This window comes from Triticum urartu, chromosome 2 (assembly GCF_003073215.2).
Source record: "Triticum urartu cultivar G1812 chromosome 2, Tu2.1, whole genome shotgun sequence".
Lineage (NCBI taxonomy): Eukaryota > Viridiplantae > Streptophyta > Magnoliopsida > Poales > Poaceae > Triticum > Triticum urartu.
In genome coordinates this window covers 63,734,675-63,756,104 of record NC_053023.1, presented here as the reverse complement: position 1 = coordinate 63,756,104, position 21,430 = coordinate 63,734,675, and the positions used below count along the sequence as shown (strand labels likewise).

The window sequence follows — 21,430 nt, the reverse complement described above, 5'->3', positions numbered from 1 at the left end:
ATCTGTAACAATGTTGATTGCAAAGTAGCGATATAGTAAAACGGAAAATATGTTAAATAAGGCGGATTTGTCAGTGGTGAGAAGGCCCTCACGTTGTACTCACGTCGATGCTCCTAGTCAGAAATTTCAGACAGACGAGAAATGTTGAACAACCTTTATAGCTAAGAGATGATGATGGGCCATTGACTTGCAAAGAAATACTCCCTCCGTCCTGAAATACTTATCATCAAAATGGATAAAAGGGGATGTATCTAGTAAGTATTTTTAAACGGAGGGAGTAGTATAGTCATCCAGCGTAAGTGCAAACATGCCAAATTCTACACGCCTAGAAAAGCATTATCCTCCGGGAGGGTGTTATTTATACTCGTTGTCTGGTCTTGTACTCCCGACCTCCCAGCAGCAAGTAAACACTAGTGGACCAATCTACAGTCATGACTACAGGTAACTATAACCCAAAACTCATCAGCGGCCATAAACTTCAGCAAAGAGTCAGCTCTTGTAATTTGCCTTGCCCATCTTCACACCTTCCATTCAGTGTTATGTCTGTTAATAAAGAAAACCAACGCTCAATTAGATTAGCAGCAGAAAACTATAACTTGAATGGGGTTGTGTAGGTGCCTATTGATATTAAGCACCCAAAATTATAAACTTGTATGTAGTGATATATGTACAGTAGTAGTGGTAGTATACTGACATGGCAAGGTTCACTACAATGCCGCTGCAGCTAGACCAGGTAGAGGTATTTTTTAGATCAAGAGTGGGAACTGAGAACAATATTTCTCATGAACAATTGTGACTCAGCATATAAAGCGTAATACTTCTTGGTCCGTATGACAGCCTTGTCAAACAACCTATCAACCTGTCACGTTGCCCCTCCAAAAAGTTAGGTTACTCTGCCTCCCGCCGGCGCCGGCGCCGGTCCGTTCCGTCTTCGGTGGCCTTAGGGCCATGGAGGTGGAGTGGATCTCGCCCCTTACCGGTGGGAGGGCTCTGTTTTTAGATCTTTTTTCGATCTTTGTTAGGATTTGCATCCTACTCAGGAAGGCGAGACGGCGGCGGCTCCCTGAAGATGGAATAAAGGTCTCCCTGCCTAGCCCCCGTTCCGGTGATGTGTTCAGCATCATCGGTGGGCGTGTGGAGTTGTGTCTCCGGCTGATCTGTGCTTGGTGGATTTGCTTGGATCTGTTTGTCGTTCGTCTTCGTTCGTGTGTCTTCAGGTTGGATCCTTTTAATCTACACTCTTCATCTGCGGCGGTTGCTGTTCTGGTGTGTTGGTTCTATGGGGTCTTAGCACGACGACTTCCCGACTGTCTATTACAACAAGGTTTGCCCGACTCCGATGAGGGAGCGGCGATGGCAGCGGCGCGCCTTCGGCTCGCTTCAGTGCTTGTAGTCGTCGCTAGGTGGTCTACGGATCTGGATGTAATTTTTATTATTTCTAGTATTCATTGTACTACCATGATTGAAGATGAATAGATTGGAAGTTTTCCCCGCAAAAAAAAACCTGTCACGTTACCTTCCTCATGCGCACACCAAAAGTCCAGGAGTCCACCAGGAGATAGGCTAGATAGTTAGTTGATATCTATCCATTGTAACCTACTCTATCCCTTGCTCTCCAAGTCTCCTATAAGATCTCATGTATGCGCTACAGGGTTGTTGCGCCCCTGCCTATAACACGTACCACGCCCCCTCGCACCGAGGACAAGGCGTTTCCGCATATCGCACATGGTAATCAGAGCGATCCTCTCCAAAGCCATCTAGCGATCCAATCTCCAGCCATGTCTTCCTCCGGCGCTTCCCTGACCAACCTCAGCGGCCAACTCACGGAGAAGCGGACCCGCACCAACTATGTCCTCTGGCGCGCGCGCAGGTGACGCCGCAGCTCAGGGGCGCGGGAGTCTTCGGCTACGCCGAAGGCACAACACCGGAGCCGGCCAAGTTCCTCACCACCAAAGATAAGGATGGGAAGGAAACCTCTGAGCCCAACCCTCTCCACCCTCTCTGGGTCCGGGAGGACCAACAGGTGCTGGGCTATCTCCTCAGCACCCTCACCAAGGAGGTCCTGCTGCAGGTGACCACGATCACCACGGCGAGCATGCTCTCGACGACACTCGCAGGTATGTTCTCCTTGCAGTCTTTGAGCCGTGTCAATAACATACGCACGGCCCTGCTCAGCGCGCAGAAGGGCACCCAATCGGTCGTCACCTTCTTCGCCCATATGCATGGCCTCGCCGATGAGCTGGCGGCCGCCAGCAAGCCGCTACATGACGACGAACTCATCAGCTACATCCTTCACGGCCTCGACATGGAGTACCAGCCCTTGGTCTCTGCCCTCGACGTCCGCACCACCCCGGTATCTCTCGATGAACTCTTCTCTATGTTGAGTAACTTCGATCAACGGGTGGCCCTGTACCAAGGGTCGGGCGGCTTCAAATCTTCTGCCAACGCCGCGACCCGTGGCCGTGGCGGCTCCTCCTCTCGCTACCGTGGCCCTCCTCGCTCCAAGGGCAGGCCTGTCGGTAGCGGTGGCAGCAACACCAGCGGATCCAACTCCCGTGGCGGGCGCCCCTCCTCCAACAACACTAGGGGTCGCCGCGGCGGGAACAACAAGACTCGCCCGGATGCCGTGTGTTCCCAGATCTGTGGTAAACTCGGGCACTCGGCTAAAGGCTGCTGGTACCGTTTTGAAGAAGATGAGGCTTCGTCCAAAGATGAGGAAAAGGTTGTTGCCGCTACTGATGGTGCCTACGGCGTCGACACAAACCGGTACCTCGACAGCGGAGCAACCAACCATCTCACGGGTGAACTTGAGAAAGTAACCCTCCGTGAGAAGTACCCCGGCAAGGACCAAATCCACACCGCGAGTGGGGCAGGTATGAGGATCCGTCATATTGGTCATTCAGTTATACGTACCCCTCATCGTAACATCCACCTTAGGAAAATTTTGCATGTCCCTAGTGCCAACAAAAATCTCCTTTCTGTTCATCGAATAGCACTTGACAATCATGTCTTCATTGAGTTTCATCCTTTTTTCTTCTTGATTAAGGATCAGGCCACGAGGAAAATCCTATATCGAGGTAGATGTGTTCGCGGGCTCTACCCATTGCTTCCGGAGTTCAGAAGACTCAATAAACAAGCCCATGGTGCTGTCACGCTTTCCTCCACACGATGGCACGATCGTCTAGGACATGCTTCTTTTTCCTTAGTAGAACGTTTGCTTAGAAAGAATAAGCTCCCGTTTGTTGGTGAGCGTCCTGTTGAAACTATTTGTGATTCCTGCCAAAGAGCAAAAAGTCATCAATTACCATATCCTATTTCTACTAGTGTTTCTACTCAGCCTTTACAATTAATTTTCTCGGATGTTTGGGGTCCTGCCCCTAGTTCGGTTGGTAGACACACATATTACGTAAGCTTTATTGATGACTATAGCAAATTCTCGTGGATCTATCTTCTCAAGAAACGGTCCGAGGTTTTCCAAGTATTTCAAAACTTTCAAGCACTCGTTGAAAGAAAGTTCAACAGCAAGATCATTGCTGTACAGTCAGACTGGGGGGGGGGGAAATACGAAAAACTAAATTCCTTCTTTCAAACACTTGGTATTTCCCACCATGTGTCTTGTCCACATGCTCACCAGCAAAATGGCTCGGCTGAGCGCAAGCATCGCCACATTGTTGAAGTGGGTCTAGCTCTCCTAGCCGGTGCCTCTATGCCTCTTAAATTCTAGGATGAAGCTTTTCTCACTGCTGCACACATCATAAACATGCTTCCTAGTCGAGTCATTCACAATGAAACTCCCATAGAAAGACTCCTTCACACCAAACCTGATTATAAGTCTCTTCGAGTTTTTGGTTGCGCCTGTTGGCCTAATCTTCGCCCTTACAACAATCGCAAACTCATGTTCCGCTCGAAACAGTGTGTCTTTCTTGGGTATAGTGCTCAACACAAGGGCGTAAAGTGTCTTGATGTGTCTACTGGACGGGTCTATATCTCTCGCGATGTTGTCTTTGATGAGATGAAGTTCCCCTTTGCTGACCTTCACCCCAACGCCGGTGCACTTCTTCGCCAAGAGATTCTCCTTTTACCGTCCCATCTAGTCGGGTCTGATCAAGGGGGCAATAACTGTGATGATTCAATATTGACTGACCCTCCTAATACCTTGTGTGAGCCTTGTGATGATGCAGGAGACTATACAGAAAAAACAGAAGTCAAAACGATGTGGAAATACCCAATACAGAGCCATATTTCATGTGCTCCAACCAGGGGAACAAATCCCCCTCGGGATCTGCGTCACCAAATGTGTCAGCCAGATCGTCTCCGGGATTCGGGCGGCCAAACGCGCCAGACTGGCCAGGTGGATCTGCACCAGAATCCGCGCCAACGGCCTCGCCAGGTGCGGTCGGACGAAGGCTAGCGCGCGACTCCTCCGAGCCAACCACGCGGCATCCCGTGGCTGGGGAGGTGACCTCTCCTGCCCCGCGCCAACCAGATGCCGACACGCGGCATCCTGCGGCTGGGTCCCGGTTCCCGATCCAGCCGATCTGCTACAAAAGGCGCGACCTGCGCCGTCCGACAGGCGCTGCCCCGACAAGCGCGACCCCGCGCCGATGGCTCGCTCCTGCCATCATGCGCCCATGATGAGCTTCACGGGGCGGGATCTTCTGTGACCGCTGCAACGCCTGCGTCTTCACCATCTGCCGCAGAAGATCCAGCTCACACAGATCCCGCTGCTGCTGCCGTTTCAGGATCTGTTGCGGGATCGTCTGTGGCACCAACTGCTGCTACATCATCTCCGCGCCGTACACGTTTGCAAAAAGGAATAATACAAGCTATTGATTATAAACATGTGACAAAATATGGCATGGTGTGTTCTACAGGTGAGCCAGGTGAGCCGCACACGTTTGAAGCATCACTAAAAGATGAAAAGTGGAAGAAGGCTATGAATGAAGAATTTGTAGCATTGCAGAAAAATAAAACGTGGCATTTGGTTCCTCCAAAACAAGGTAAAAATCTTATTGACTGCAACTGGGTATTCAGAATTAAGAGAAAATCTGATGGAACAATTGATCGTTACAAAGCTAGACTTGTTGCAAAGGGCTTTAAACAACGATATGGCATAGACTATGAGGACACGTTTAGTCCTGTTGTGAAAGCTGCCACTATTCGTCTTGTTTTGTCCATTGATGTTTCCAGGGGCTGGAGTCTGAGACAGCTAGATGTGCAGAACGCGTTCCTCCATGGTGTTCTGGAAGAGGAAGTGTACATGAAGCAACCTCCTGGGTTTGTGAACAAAAATAAACCTTCTTATGTGTGCAAACTTGACAAGTCACTGTATGGGTTGAAACAAGCTCCAAGGGCATGGTACTCACGCCTCAGTCACAAAATGCAAACACTTGGTTTTGCTCCTTCTAAGTCTGACACCTCACTGTTTATTTACAACAAGTACGATACATGCATATTTGTACTCATATACGTTGATGATATTATTGTCATAAGTTCATCAGATGAGGCCATTACAGGACTGTTAAAGGATTTCAGTACTGAGTTTGCTCTCAAGGATCTTGGAGACTTGCACTATTTCCTAGGGATTGAGGTAAAGAGACATGAGGATGGACTTCATCTCTCTCAGGAAAAGTATGCAGCAGATCTGGTAAAGAAAGCTGGTCTGCAAGGTTGTAAACCCTCACCCACTCCTTTGTCAAGTTCAGAAAAATTGTCCCTTACAGAAGGGCAGCCTCTAAGTCTAGATGATAGTACAAGGTACAGGAGCCTAGTAGGTGCACTTCAATACTTAACACTTACTAGGCCTGATATTTCTTTTGCTGTCAACAAAGTTTGCCAATATTCCTTCATGCACCCACCACAGTTCATTTGACTGCTGCAAAACGGATTGTTCGATATGTCAAGAACACTCTTAATGTTGGTCTCAATTTCAGTAAGTCACCATCTACACTTGTAAGTGCCTTTTCAGACTCTGATTGGGCAGGTTGCCTGAATGATAGGCGGTCTACTGGTGGTTTTGCAGTATTTTTTGGTCCCAACTTAATATCGTGGTATGCAAGAAAGCAAGCTACAGTCTCTAGGTCTAGTACAGAGGCAGAATATAAGGCACTGGCAAATGCAACAGCAGAGATTATCTGGCTACAATCCATATTGAGGGAACTTGGTGTTAGAGGCACTCAACCTCCATGTTTATGGTGTGACAATCTAGGTGCTACCTATCTCTCTGCTAATCCAGTTTTTCATGCCAGGACAAAGCACATTGAGATAGACTTTCACTTTGTGAGAGAAAGGGTTGCCAAGAAGCAACTTGAGATTCGTTTTGTGCACTCCAGAGATCAAATTGCAGATGGGTTCACAAAACCTTTGCCCACTAGAAGCTTTGAATATTTCAAACGTAATCTCAACTTGATGAAGCTGTGATTAAGGGAGGGTGTCAAACAACCTATCAACCTGTCACGTTACCTTCCTTGTGCGCACACCAAGAGTCCAGGAGTCCACCAGGAGATAGGCTAGGTAGTTAGTTGATATCTATCCATTGTAACCTACTCTATCCCTTGCTCTCCAAGTCTCCTGTAAGATCTCATGTATGCGCTATAGGGTTGTTGCGCCCCTGCCTATAACACGTACCACGCCCCCTCACACCGAGGACAAGGCGTTTCCGCATATCGCACACGCCTAATTTGGAAAGGCTGAGTGCTTCAAAGGTGCAAATTTAATGTAAATGGTAGCTAGCTCAAACTAGCCACTGAATTGCACACCCGATGGTAAAAATTGCCTAATCGATGGTTATTCCACATATGGAAACCATCTTGAGCTCACAAGCCCCGCATATTCTCACCAACTACACTATGAGGACTTCTCATGAACTACACTATGAGGACCACCGGACAGAGCAAAGCAGGGCAATCCACACTCCACGGGGCACGAAAGAATGGTATGCATAGGAAACTAGTTGGAGAAATTACTTTTCGGGGATAAGTAGTAGAATAAGAAAAATTCAATGGAACTAATGGCATCATGTAGCTTGTCTGAATGAAATATATTTGTCATTATGCAATCATCCCCACAATAGTAGTGTTCTTCAAGTTTTTTGCACAAGAAGCATCAATAAAATTAGAAATAAACATATGAAACTATCGACAATATTTCTTGAAAAATGCTTTTTCCAAATGAATCACTTTTTAGGAATAGCTGAAGGGACGCCGAAACCCCATGAAAGGGGAGAATATTTCACTACAACGTCAGCATGTGTCCTCCAAAGGTACTTCTACAGAAATGACATGGAGTAATAACACCACATGCAAGTAGAAAGTAGCTACAGGTTAAGGGAAGTGTCGACTACTCTACATATCACAACCATGCTACCGACTTGAATAGTTGAACTGAGATTTTGTTTGCTATCTTCACTAAAACAAAGCACTAAGTTTACCCATAACATATAAAACAAGGTGGATAAATAACAAGATAATGCAATTAAGTAGAAGAAGATGCCCGACAACCCAGCCCTTTGAAATCAGAGACCTACCACTTATGGTGCATTTCAATGAATAAATTGCTACCCAATCACAATAATACCAGTAATGACTGGACATGAACAACGCATACTAGGTTTTCACTGGTGATCTATCAGTAGGCATCTGATTGGTCAATTGAAGACTTAACCAAAGAAGATCAGTACTAAATTTAAATATCCAATATCATTTTGATGATCAGTTCACAACAAAGGCACACAGTAGAACTGCGGCAGTTGGCCACTCAGCATAACTGAAGATTGAGGCTAACCCCAATGTTTGTCATCAATGCAAATATGCAACTACCAGAAGGAATAGGAAAACCCTCATTGGTTTAAGATATAACAGTACTCCATGTTAACAAACAACAATCAAGGTTCCTGCCACTAAGAAAAATGATTGCAAATTCACAACATTGGGGAACTGTTTTCATGTTATTAGGAGACCAATAATGTGCACAAGATATACAAATTAACTGAAAATAATATGGCTTCTGGATATAGGGAAAGGTATATACCTCAACAGTCTGCAACGTGAGTCATGTTTTTCTTTGACATCTGGTCCTCCCTCCAGTTACTCAGTACTACAGCTGGAATGACAACAAAGCAAGGTATGGCACTAGAGCCAAATATCCCCACATCCACAATCACAAAACCAATCTTTTTCGACATCATGCATTGCACCAGAGAACCAGCTAAAATTAGCAGGATGAAGGGCGTAGAAGCGAATGTTCCAAGGACTGCGGTGCGGGGAGGAACCCCCCCTAATCAACTCCTGGTTGAAAGCTCCATGGGCTCTCTGAGGGGGACATCAAATTCAGCAAAACCACAACGACGGACATGAGTATGGAATCGGCCGAAAATTGAATGATGCAGATGAACTCACATGAAACACTACACTATATCCCATTCATATTTCCATGAGGACAACTTGATTAGAATGGTAGACATGTGAATTTTGTTCGTATATTAGTGAAAAAGCCTATGATAAGGTTAAATGGTCTTTCCTCCAACAGGCCTTAAGGATGAAAGGTTTCTTCGATAAATGGCGTCAATGGATCCACAATTTTGTAACTAGAGGTAGCGTGGCCATCAAAGTCAATGATGATGTAGGCCATTATTTTCAGACAAAAAAGGACTACAACAGGGTGACTCCATGTCCCCAATGTTATTTAACATTGTTGCCGACATGTTGGCCATTCTGGTTGAGCGCGCCAAGCAGGACGGACAGATTGCAGGAGTAGTGCCACACCTTGTGGATGGTGGCCTCTCTATTCTGCAATATGCCGTTGACACAGTTCTTTTTTATGGAACATGACCTGGACAAGGCTCAAAACCTGAAACTCTTGCTTTCAGCATTTGAGCAAACGTCGGGTCTTAAAATTAACTTCCATAAAAGCGAACTTTTCTGCTTTGGAGAAGCCGTTGAGGCAGCGGCCGATTATGCTGACCTGTTTGGTTGCGCACATGGCCATTTCCCAATTAAATATCTGGGAATACCGATTCATTATCGACGTCTCACCATTGCGGACTGGAAGCATGTAGAGGAGCGGTTAGAGAAACGGTTGAGCAGCTGGAAAGGCAAGCTGCTCTCTGTTGGAGGACGGCTGGTTTTGATTAACTCTGTTGTCACAAATATGGTCATCTATATGCTTTCTTTCTTCCAACTCCCAAAAGGGGTCCTGCAAAGACTGGACTATTTCAGATCCAGATTCTTTTGGCAAGGAGATAGGGAAAAGAAAAAATACAGACTAGCCAAGTGGAGTGTGGTTTGTAGGCTGAAAGACCAAGGTGGCCTTGGAATTCATGACCTGCAGGTCAAGAATGAGGCTCTCCTTAGTAAATGGTTGTTCAAACTTCTTACTGAGGATGGTGTTTGGCAAACCATACTGCGCAACAAGTATCTAGGCCACAAGGCAGTGTCTCAGGCATATTGGAAACCTGGCGACTCGCACTTTTGGGCTGGCCTAATGGCGGCAAAGAAACATCTCTTTCGCTTTGGGTCTTTCGCGATAAAGTACGGGTTGGAAATTTGTTTTTGGGAAGATATCTGGCTAGGCGGTGCCACTCTCCGAGAACAATATCCAGCCTTGTACAACATTGCTCGCGATAAGAATAATACTATTGCGCAGGTGCTCAGTTCATCCCCCCCCCCGAATATTTCATTCAGGCGGGATTTGACTGGCCCCCGACTTATGTCATGGCATAATCTTTTGTCCCGTCTGGATGCGATTAGCCTGACAGAAGGGCGGGATGTGTTTCGCTGAAACCTTACTACATCAGGGTCTTTCACCGTAGACTCTATGTATTGTGCGCTCACGCATTCTGAGGTACCGGTGAGTAATAATAAGAAAATTTGGTGGTCGAATATACCACTAAAAGTTAAAGTCTTCATGTGGTATCTTCGTAGGGGAGTTGTTCTAACCAAAGACAACCTCGCACGGCACAATTGGCAAGGGAGTAAGAAGTGTTGTTTTTGTACTCATGATGAGACCATCAGACACCTCTTTTTCCAATGAAACTTTGCACGTTCTACGTGGTCAGTCATCCAAATAGCGTCAAGTTTATATCCGCCCACAAGTGTTGCCAATATATTTGGTCATTGGTCGGACGGTATTTCAAATAGGTTCAAAACGCTATTAAGGGTGGGAGCATATGCCTTACTATGGTCGCTTTGGCTATGTAGAAATGATTTTGTTTTTAATGACAAAAATGCTTCTCCTTTGCAGGCTATTTTCCGTTGTACGCACTCGCTTCGTATGTGGTCTATGCTACAACGAGCGGAAGTCCAACCGTTGTTCAAGGCGGTGTGTACACGGTTGGAGCAGGTGGCTACGGAGGTTTTTACCCAACATGGGTGGCAGCATAACCTCCGGATCGGTCCATCTCACCTTTCGACATAGGCACAGTGTCGGTCTATAGAACTCTACTATTGCCGATTTGTCGGTTTTTGTTTTCTTCTGGTTGTCAGACTTTTGGTGTTCAGCTATGTGCATCCTAATTATGCAGAGGCCGGGTGTTACTCATAATACTTTGTATCCACTTGATGCTACATTTTTGAGTTAATAAAATCATCCTTTATCAAAAGAAAATCTACTGCCGCAATTCAATCGAAGGAAATGTTATTTCGACGATACCTTGTGGAACTCTGAACCGGATCCAGATACAGCTGCAACCACGTAGAGCAGGAACTGGCCGCACAGCATCACGGTGCCAAGCGCTTGCAGGACAAGGAAGCTGGCCTTGAGAGCCCCGTCCGCGAGTGCCTGGAGAAACACGGCGGAGGCGGAGCCCTCGTCCCAGGCTCGGCTTCCCACGACCCTGGCAGCCGCGGCCGCGGAGATGACCCACAGAGTCGCGAAGCCCAGGTAGGGGAGCGCTTCGGCCGCGACGAGGAGGACGCGCCCGAGCACCAGCGTCAGGGTGAGGACGGCGCGCACGAGCGCGAGCACCACGACGACGGTCCCCGCCGGCGCCGGCGGCAGCGAGGGATTCACGGCGGCCATCGGGATGGGAAGCCCTAGCTCCTCGAAGCTTGGATGGGGGCGGAATGCCGGAGTGGTTGGGTTGGGGCGGCGAGGGGACGGGGACGGGGGTTTGTTTGAAATGGGGATTGGCGAGGAACAGGGGAGGGGGTTTTGCGGACAGCTGTCCCGCTTCCCTTCCGGGTTCTTTTTCTGGCCCATTTCATCTAGTGGATTCGGGTTCCAAACGGGTATGACGAAATGGTGACTGCCCGATTCTATGCTGCCCCAGCTCATAATTACCCCGCTCTCTCACCGTCAAGCCAACTGAATATGTAAATATTTTAAAGCAAACTTACATAAACAATAGGCAAGTACGGAGTATTAACACTTGTACACTTTCAACACATGCAGAGCACTAGAAAGTACTAAAAATAAGCCAGATACATTAGTAATGAGCTTAGGTTTTGTCTCAACATTCGCGCTTTGCTAGTTAATACTTCAAACTTTACACATAAAGCGTGCATCCATTTTTTTATATATAGAATCGGATTATCCGGGTAGAAAAATGGGATTATCGTATGGTGTGTGCTATTGGTAATACCATATCCTATACTGTATCCCTTTAGTCGGACTCAAGTTTGGATCGGATTGTGTTTGGATGTCAAAAATATCTTATAGTATCATATTAAAATGAATTCGGAAATGATTTCGGTCAGAAATTATACTAACCACTTTAACGCTTACGGCTCACAGTCAAGCCAACTAGTGAAATGTTCATATTTATTGGAGATTTTTCCTCAAAAAATTTGAAACGTTGCGACTTCCTGTTGGAATTTTGAATTTCCCGGTTATAATCTCGGTTGTAAATTAACTTTATAAAAATCGCAATAGAGATTCGGAAAGCAAAGTTGAAACTTTCAAAAAAAATGTTAGTATTCAAATTGTTAGCCCAAATAACATAAAAACTCAGATTATTTAGTTCAAACAGCATATAACCTTGAATTATTTGTTCCCAAACTGCATATTGGTTCATAGTGTTGAAAATTAGATGATAGAAGTTTGTTGCTAGCGAGAAAAGGGGTTTACAAGTTTACAACACCAATTTCCTTTTAGACGGGTCAAATTATTATGATGCTACAAATCAAAACTGTTGTGCGGAAAAATGACAACTATGTTGATTTTACTGTTAGTTCGGAACTTTTAATTGGAGGGCGCCCTACAAATTTTTTTGGTCTAATCTACCTACCCTCTTTGTGGGATAACGCGATTCCAAGAAATAAATTCATATTAGTATTACAGTTTAACGTAATTTATACAAAAGAAGGTTTTATGAACATTCAATCATGCACATTGGATAATTGCATTCACGTGTTACCATCGTATGGGAAATAGAAAATCCTTGGAAGAACCACGTATAACAGTGCCTATAGGCCATGTTTGAGCACCACCCACACTAGGCCATGTTCAAGTACTTCTGGGCTCTAATTTAAGTGCATTCTTTCAATGCAAACAATCCGAAGAATAATACAGAGAACTGCTTGCTAACATGAATCAAAGGCAACATAAAAAAAACTTACACGGGTAAACCATTCAATTTAAACACCTCTGTAGTAATAGATTCATGATCACCATGGACAAAAAAAAATGAACATACTCATAATGATAAAAATCACTTAAGATATTGAGCTCCACCTACGAAATATCCACAAGACAAAAATATGAACATACATACTCCATAAATCTGTAGATCGGAAACATGTGTGATCGCTACAAACATAACATTCTACAGTAACTGCCACACGGCGCTTGCATAGAAATGGTAGTCATCGAACATAACACTACCAACATGACAAATTCTATATGCCTACAAAAGCACTATCCTCTTGGAGGGTGGTATACCCCCCACCGCCTGGTCATGTATTCCAGGCTTTCCAGAAGCAAGTAAACACTTCAACGCCATAATGTCGAATTACGAGAGCTCCTAGCACATGGAGTACTCGATACTAGCAGTGGATCAATCTACAGTCGTGAACACATGTAACTAACTAAATAAAATCCAGTACTTATCCGCGGCCATAAACTTCAGCAAAGAGTCGGCTCTTGTATTTGTCTTGTCCATCTTAACACCATCCGTTCAAGGTTATGTCTGTCAATAAAAAAACCCAAAATTCAATTAGATTAGCAGCATATACAAGTACTTGAATGAGGATATGGAGATGTTTGTCAATATTAAGCATCCAATGTTATGAACATGTATGTATTGATATATGTAGAGTAGTATTATGCTGCCAATATGTTAAAGGGTCACTACCATGCCACTGCAACTACTAGACCAGCAAGAGGGATTTTGAAGATGAAGAATAGAGTGGGAAGGGCAGTGTGGAACCTCAGGCCTGATGGAAAATACAATGATTGAAACTCAGCATATATAGAGCGTAATTCTTCTTGCTCCATATAACAGCCTAATTTGGAAAGGCTGTGGGCCTCAAAGGTGCAAATTCAATGTACATGGTAGCTAGCTCAAAATGGACTTCTGAATTTCAGCACAATCGATGGAAAAAAATGGAAAAAAATTATATGAGACCAGGTCTCACGGTTAGCAGGTGAGACCCGTCTTGATGGATGACACGTGACATTTACAAATCACAAAACATCTAATCTCCCCCCCTGATTTTAAGGGATCCGGCTTGCCTGCTCCCTCCCCATACTCCCACTCCATCCTACGACTGTCTTTTTCTCTTTTTTCTTTCTAATCTAATCATCTCCCCCCTGATTTTAAAGGGTGGGGCCGATCCTTATTTTGTTCCAATCAAATCATGCCACGTATGCGGGAGCACGGATGGGAGCACGCTGGGGGAGCAGGCAAGTCTTGTCCGATTTTAAGTGGGGGTGGGGGATGCTTTGTGATTTTTGAATGCCACGTGTCATCCATCAGGATGGATCTCGCGTGAGACCTGGTCTCATAGAATTCTTTTCCGTAAAAGATGGCCTAATCAGTAATTATCCCATATATGGAGACCATCTTGAGATCACTAACCCCATATATTCACATGCATTAGACTATGAAGAGTGGTGGACAGAACAAAGCATGACAATCCACACTCCACAGGGCCCAAAAGAATGGTATAAACAATGGAACTAGTGGCATTTGTCATTATGGAATCGACTCCCCGACAGTGGTATTCTGCAGTTTTATTGGCTTATTGCACAAGAAACACCAATGTAATGGCCGCAGTTGTTCTAGTCACGAGCACACGTGAGCTTGTTATCTGCGCTGCTGGTTCGATCTTTGTGATTCGGTGCATTAAATTCCTATGCCCTGTTGGAGTTCGCCCATAAATAAGTAAAACCCGAAATACAGGAGAGACACATGGGCTACATGGGCCAGGACATGTGACGGGAAGAAGTCACCATGAGGCGTGGGATACTCAAGCCGTGGCTCGGGACATCAATTCTGTTGTGATACGTGGTTCAAAAAACATGCTTTACGTCATCCGGCTCTGCTTAGTAGTAAATGCTGGGAGGTCTGGTTGCACTTGTCTTCCACGTCGAGCTAATAAGTTTTCTCCATTCTCTGCGATGTGCTGCACGGCAGAGTTGTTGCCCGAGAAATACTCAAACGGCACAAGGAAATGGAGTTCTTGTTACAGCCGACTAAGAGGTGCTGATTTAGGCATGTGAAATCCATTGATTTACAGAGCCGTTTCTATCCAATCTTTCGCATGATACAAGATTTGGTGGAGCAGGACACGGGGGTGGAGGTCAACGACAACAATGCCGACATGGAGCCGCTACACTACCCTGTGGTGCAGCCAACCGGAGATCTCCTGACCCCATGGATGCAGTGAGTGCGGATGGCCAGATCTGTACCGCAGAGGTGCCTGCCCAAGGAGCGGAACAGTCACAAGGATCTGAGCATTCTATTGATCAGATTGACCCAAAAACTCCAGCGTTGATGCGAAGGAATGAGCGGTATTAGCATGTTGCTGACTGCGCTGAAGGGGGATTTTCATATCACTACTAGGAAAAAGGTTATATAGCAGTGGCGCACCATGTGTAGGTACATTATTAGTGTCCATATCACTAATGACGCACCAAACCCACGGTGCGCCACTACTAATAATTTTTTTTATTTTTTCAAAACTAGTAATAGCGCACCAGGGCTTAGTGCGCCATTACTAATTAATTAATTTTTTTACTTTTTTTCGAAACTAGTAATGACGCACCAGGGTAATGACGCACCACAATCATGGTGCGCCACTACTAACTATTATCATTTTTATTTTTTTGCAAAACTAGTAATGGCGCACCACGTAACAGGTGCGCCATTAGTAACCAGGGTTACTAATGGCGCATTGTTAGGTGATGCGCCATTACTAACTTTCTTTGCACCCCCTCCCCCTTGGACCGCCTTTTCAGTTTTAGAAAAAATAAAAGAAAATGATGAAAATGTTAAAAAAATAAAAGAAAATAAGTTTCCCATGTGATATGTGGTCTAGTTGTTGGGAAAATTTACAAATATGAATTTTGACTTTATTTGCAAAATCTCTCTGAAATTTAGTAAAATGGGCATAACTTTTGCATACAAACTCGGATTAAAAAGTTTTTTATATGAAAAATCATCTACTCGAAAAGTTACATCCGAATTCAACCGGGGGAACCCCGTTGAAGATTTTCAAAATCCCCAAAAACCTAATAGAACAAAAGATACGGGGCTTTTAAGATCTAGAGGGGGGAAAATGGAAGAAGTTTCAAACTTAGTAATGGCGCACCATTTGCTAAGTGTGCCAATAGTAACAGAAAAAAATTGGTTTCGAATTTTTTTTAGAATTTTTTTTCAAAATATGATACGTAATATGACCGGGAAGTTTGAAATATTTTTTCAAAATTTCATCACACTTATGAACATGAACAAAGTCATAGACATCAACAAGGTTTAATAGGATTGATATGATAGATATATCAACAAGGTTGAGTGAGCTGTTGCTGAGGTTGGATAGAACTACGAAGTTAAGCGTGCTTGGGCTGGAGTAGTGTGAGGATGGGTGACCTTTCGGGAAGTTTGACCACGGAGTGCGATTTGACTTGAGATTAAGCCATACTGACCCGAGATTAAGAAAAAGCACTATGGATTTCAGATTCAAAGATATATTGCAACCACTGGCAGCTGGTGTAGCTATATTTAGTATTTGCAGTGTTCTGATGCTGGATTTCAAATTCAAAGACATATTGCAACCACAGGCAGCTGGTGTAGCTATATTTCAGATTCAGAGATATAAGATATAAATTGACGGGGGAGTGTTATGCCCTGAGTGTTAAGTTACATGTCCTACAAATGGAATTGGTTTTGGTAGCTATTGTTGTATGAAATAATGGTATAACCTATGGCACAAGACAAAAGCAGTGTTAAATGTCAATTGAAAAAAAAATTACAGCAAAAAAAGGAACGAATATGGGACAAAATTTAGTTGTGGCAGGAATGATGTGTGTGCTCTAGTACCGTGGAGTAATCGGTTAAACGATGTGATCACTAGATTCTAGGTAGTATGCTAGTTAGAGAATTTGCTCATGAGCGCTCTTCCATGCAGGGTGAGGATCGGGGCTGCGGCACCACGGAGGACACCCTGTCCTGGCCGCATCAGTGCATTAGAGAAAGCAATATATGGTTTTGCAGAGAGCCCAAGTGAGAATGAGATAGTGCCCACATTAGGGATAAGTTTTGATTCCCTGGATTGTGGCTCATGATGTCTGTTGCTTTCCTGATCCATGGATCAGTAAACACATTCCATTCAATGGGGGACAGAGATGGAGTAAATGGGAGAATGGTTGGTAGGTGCTAAAAAACAAAGGGATAATGGTTGGTAGTTGGGATTGTATCCTACCTTCGGCGGCTGCATTTTTCGAGTACCAATTGCGGGCGCGTTGTGGATTAGGTTCAGGCGGCGGGCAAAGATGCACGCTTACACCGAAGGTGAACATGGAGTTCCTGATGCAGCCGATTCAAAGGTTACTCACTTAATCTTTTTGGGCATGCTGTATATTTGGCTGTGCTTATCGGTCCTAGTATCAATCCACCCCTAACTCATATGGTTGTCCAGAGTGACGGTGCTGGAGAAGGTGAAACAACAGGGAAATTCTGATAAAGCAACTGCATTATCTAGGTGTCGCTGCAGTGGGTGTCCATCAACCGCTGCGGACGCCGGCATTAAGCGTCAAGGGTCAGATATGTGCGCCGGGCGCCATGATGAGTGCTGGAAGGCAAGAATCCCCACATGGGCCTATACGTCTTGGGCTGTCAATTTCAAGGCAAAAGGACAAGAGCGATACCATGCGCACCTGTGCTTGTACATAGAAGAGCACTTCCACAATATAATTCATAGATAATCATAAAAACTAACAAAAATATTTGCTAAAGATTGCACTTGCGAAACAAGTTACTTTGAGGATAAAGAAAGAGATAAAAAACTTTCTAAAACATCAACATGTGTGAATGCACTTCAATAAAAATGTCATGGCACAACACCACATGCAAGTATATGTTAGCTGCGAATTAAATGAGGATTTGTTCTATAATAATACCATCATAGTTTACTAGAATAATCAAATTAAATTTCTATTTGCTATCTTGACTAAAATAAGACAATACATTTTATGAAACAGATAAATAGGCAGATAAAATAAGGCAATAAATTTTATGAAACAGATAAATAGGCAGATAAAATAAGACAATAAATTTATATGTAACAGATAAACAGGTAGATAAATAACTAGTGCAATTAAATAAGAGATATCCTCGAACCCAACCCTTTGAAATTTGAGGCCTATCACTTACGGTGGGTTTTGAATGATAAATTCAACAAAGCTTCCCGGTCATAATAATCATGGCAACGACTGAACATAGACAATGCATACTTGAAGGAAATATGTCCTAGAGGCAATAATAAAGTTATTATTTATTTCCTTATTTCATGATAAATGTTTATTATTCATGCTAGAATTGTATTAACCGGAAACATAATGCATGTGTGAATACATAGATAAATAGAGTGTCACTAGTATGCCTCTACTTGACTAGCTCGTTGATCAAAGATGGTTAAGTTTTCTAACCATAGACATGAGTTGTCATTTGATTAACGTACTACTAGGAAAAGGGCTATAGATGAAATGGATACTAATGACGCACCTGACATGTGGTGCGCCACTACAATATAGCAGTGGCGCACCATGTGCAGGTGCGCCATTAGTGTGGAAGACACTAATGGCGCACCAGATACATGGTGCGCCACTAGTAACAATTTTTTTTTCATTTTTTCCAAACATACTAATGGCACATTAAGTAGACAGTGCGCTATTACTAGTTAAAACTAGTAATGACGCACTGTCCACAGGTGCGCCATTACTAGTTTTGAAAAAACATTTGAATTTTTTTGAACTAGTAATGGCGCACCGTGGGTGTGATGCGCCATTACTAGTTTAACTAGTAATGGCGCACCACTCCCACAGTGCACCATTACTAACTTTCCCCCCTCTACCCCTTTTGCCCCGAGCGCCGCCTCCTCCCCGGCCAAGCCCAATCCCCAATTCCCCGAGCCCTCGACCTGCTGCTCCGCCGCCGCCCCGACCCACTGCGCCGCCACCAGTCACCCCACGCCGCACGGAGACGTCCAGGAGGACCGCCGTCGACTGCTTCTTCATCTATGGGTTCTCAATCGACCGGAGCTGCACCGTATCGTCGCCATCGTCGTCTTCCCCAACCTCGGCCTCCCTCGTCCACCTCGTCACATCGCTCCGCCCCGGCCACCCCGACCTCCCGAGATCATCGTCAAGCACCTCGGTGAGGCCCTTGACCGATTTCCCCCTTCCCCCGTCGGGTTCGTCGCCGTAGCCGCTGTCGTCAAGCTCCTGTGTTGCCTCGCTGCTGCGCTGTCGCTGCAGTCGGCCGCACCCGCACACACACACACACACTTGCGTGTTGCCGCCCACGGCCGCGCTCGCCCTCGCCTTGTTGCTGCTCCTCCCTCTTGCTTTACTCCTGCTGCTCCTCCTCTGAGCGTCTTGCCGCCGCTCTTCTCTGAAACCTCAAAACTGTTGCTCCTCCTCCTCTCCACTTCCCTCCTGCTGCACTTCTCTGAATCTGAATCCTTGCTGTCTCCCTCTCTCTATCAAATTTCTATGAATTTGAGAAGTGTACTGTTCAGAATTGTGTAATGTTAAGATTTTATATATTCTTGCAACCTATTAATTGTTCAGTTTAGATTCGTGTTTGCCTAGTTTAGATTCGTGATATATAAGGTACATTGATACACAACATGCAGCTGCAGCCCCCATAGATACTTTTTTTTGTTTTGAAAAAGATGATATATGAAATGTGAGAATTCTTAAAATATGAATTATCGTGAAGTAGCTTGGTCGTGCCAAGAAAATGCTGCATTTTTGGTACTTGAGAGGTTCATGCTGATTCAGCAAATCCATGTGGCCTATTTGAAAATTTAGAACTTGTGATCAGGAGATGTTTGGGAAAAGGAGTGTAGGTACTGTTCTTGTGTTGCGATAATTTTGTAGATTTTTAGGAGCTAGGGGAAATAGGGTTGTAGTTGTAAACTGAAAATGGATCAGAATGGAGAAGTGGGTGTTTCTCTCAAAAATTTCAAAAGAGTAGGATGGGTCTTTGTTAAAAAATGATTTATAGGTATTATTGGGTCTCCCAAAAATTTTGTGGCAATTTTATGAAAATTATTTGAATTAGTTTTAGTGCAACAGAGGCAACTCAGAGTTTGAGAATGGCTAGAAGATATATTGTTGGTATTATTTTTCATGGCTAGAAGATATATTGTTGTACCCCGAGTGAAGGGAAGGAGTTTGCTAGGTTTTGTCTCCGACCATCGTGTCGTGATGATTTTGCAGGTACCCCGAGAGACCCTTGAGTTTGCCGAAATGTCGATTAACTTCTGTTCCGGCAAATTCGGGTACTCCATATGTCCTATTTTCAGCAAAGGTCATGCTGAAATTTTTCGTGAATTTTAGCATGACTTTTCTAAAAATAGGACATATGGGGTACTTGCGACAAATGCATGGGCCGGGGTATCTTAGTACTTAATTAAGTAGGATGAACTGCCTCTTGTGTTATACATGTAGAAGTGTGATATCAACTCATAGTTATTACTAATGTCAGCTGCTCGTCATCGATAAACCCTAATATGGAAGAGGAACCACTCATCCTATGTTGTTTTGAATTATGAACGTAGGAAATGTCGTCATCGGACGACGAAAGTCTCCCAGGGGAGTGCGACTGGTGCCACGACGATCGAGGTCTGTGCGACAGGCCTCACCTGGACGATGATCGGCGCTTCAGCATTAAGCTCGAGGAGACCTTCGAAGTTGAAACAGTACGCAACGACGACAATTGTTTTTTTCATAATTAAGCATGACTTCAACTATTTCAACGTGTAATTTTCATCTTTTACAATTCGAGTATAGCTTATCCCATGCCATGCAAGACGCTATGTCTTGGAGAGGATGGATTTTGAAGGCCATAAAATTTCTGAAACAAAGAAAATTCACCTAAGGACTCATCACGATGTGGACTTTGAAGTAAATCTGTATTATTCTGGGAGCGTAACCCATTTTGGTTGCAAAAATTGGGAAGCATTTTGCAAGATGTATGGTTTTGATGAGGGTATGCTTGTCACCATGGATCTTGGTAATCCTGACATCGACCAAGACAATATGGACATTTGGGTCCTTGTTGATACGCCTCCAGTTCTACCGCTATGTGAGTTTCTCAAATATAGTTATTAGATAATTTATATTGTTTAATTCAAAATAGTTGACAGCTTATTTTTATTGTTCAAAGAATGTGCGGGAGATGGTAGACAAAACCCACTACACTGATGGCTCCGAATTAACAACTTACAAGGAGAAAAATCATCTGGTCAGATTTTGTACTGACATTGAGAATTACAATATCTACAATCAAACTCCTCAACATTATGGTCAATACATGCCACTAGTGCATGTGTTCAACTACGGTAACTACCATGGAGATATCCTGGTAAGATTTTTACTATTACGACATCCGTGCATCTTTTGCATACTTCTAAAACTAGTACATCATTGCTAACTATGAAGTTATTACTATGTTTTTCAACAGATAATCCCAGAGAATTGTGTGCCTCATTTGATGTATCAGAAAGGTAGTCTTAATGTTTTGAACATACAGCCAGGTCATCCTACGAATCTCAACTGTCCATACGAGATTTCTAAAAGAAGTGGAGACATGAAAATCAAAGGATGGAAAAAATGTATGGACAGTCGTAAGGAGGTTCTTGGAAGAGAAAGGAAGCGAAGCGCAAGAATTGGAGACAGGATGTTCTATTCTCCATAATGGAGAGTCAGGGTCTATATTGTTTTATGCTATTTTACCTTAAATAGGGTATTTAGGTCCTGCCTAATA

At 44.2% G+C, this 21,430-nt stretch overlaps 2 long non-coding RNA genes across 2 annotated transcripts in view; both read right to left on the bottom strand.

Annotated features, from left to right (window-relative positions):
* Nucleotides 1-388: 388 nt before the first annotated feature.
* Nucleotides 389-10,899, bottom strand: LOC125541034. Its single transcript, XR_007297430.1, has 3 exons — nucleotides 10,648-10,899; nucleotides 8,029-8,309; nucleotides 389-543 (listed from the first exon to the last, which is right to left on the bottom strand). It is a non-coding gene; the product is annotated as an uncharacterized LOC125541034 (long non-coding RNA).
* A 1,837-nt stretch (nucleotides 10,900-12,736) lies between these two features.
* Nucleotides 12,737-21,430, bottom strand: part of LOC125541033 — a 60,886-nt gene continuing 52,192 nt past the window's right edge. Inside the window, exon 3 of the long non-coding RNA XR_007297429.1 lies at nucleotides 12,737-13,123. This is a non-coding gene — a long non-coding RNA (uncharacterized LOC125541033). The remainder of the gene's footprint in view (nucleotides 13,124-21,430) is intronic.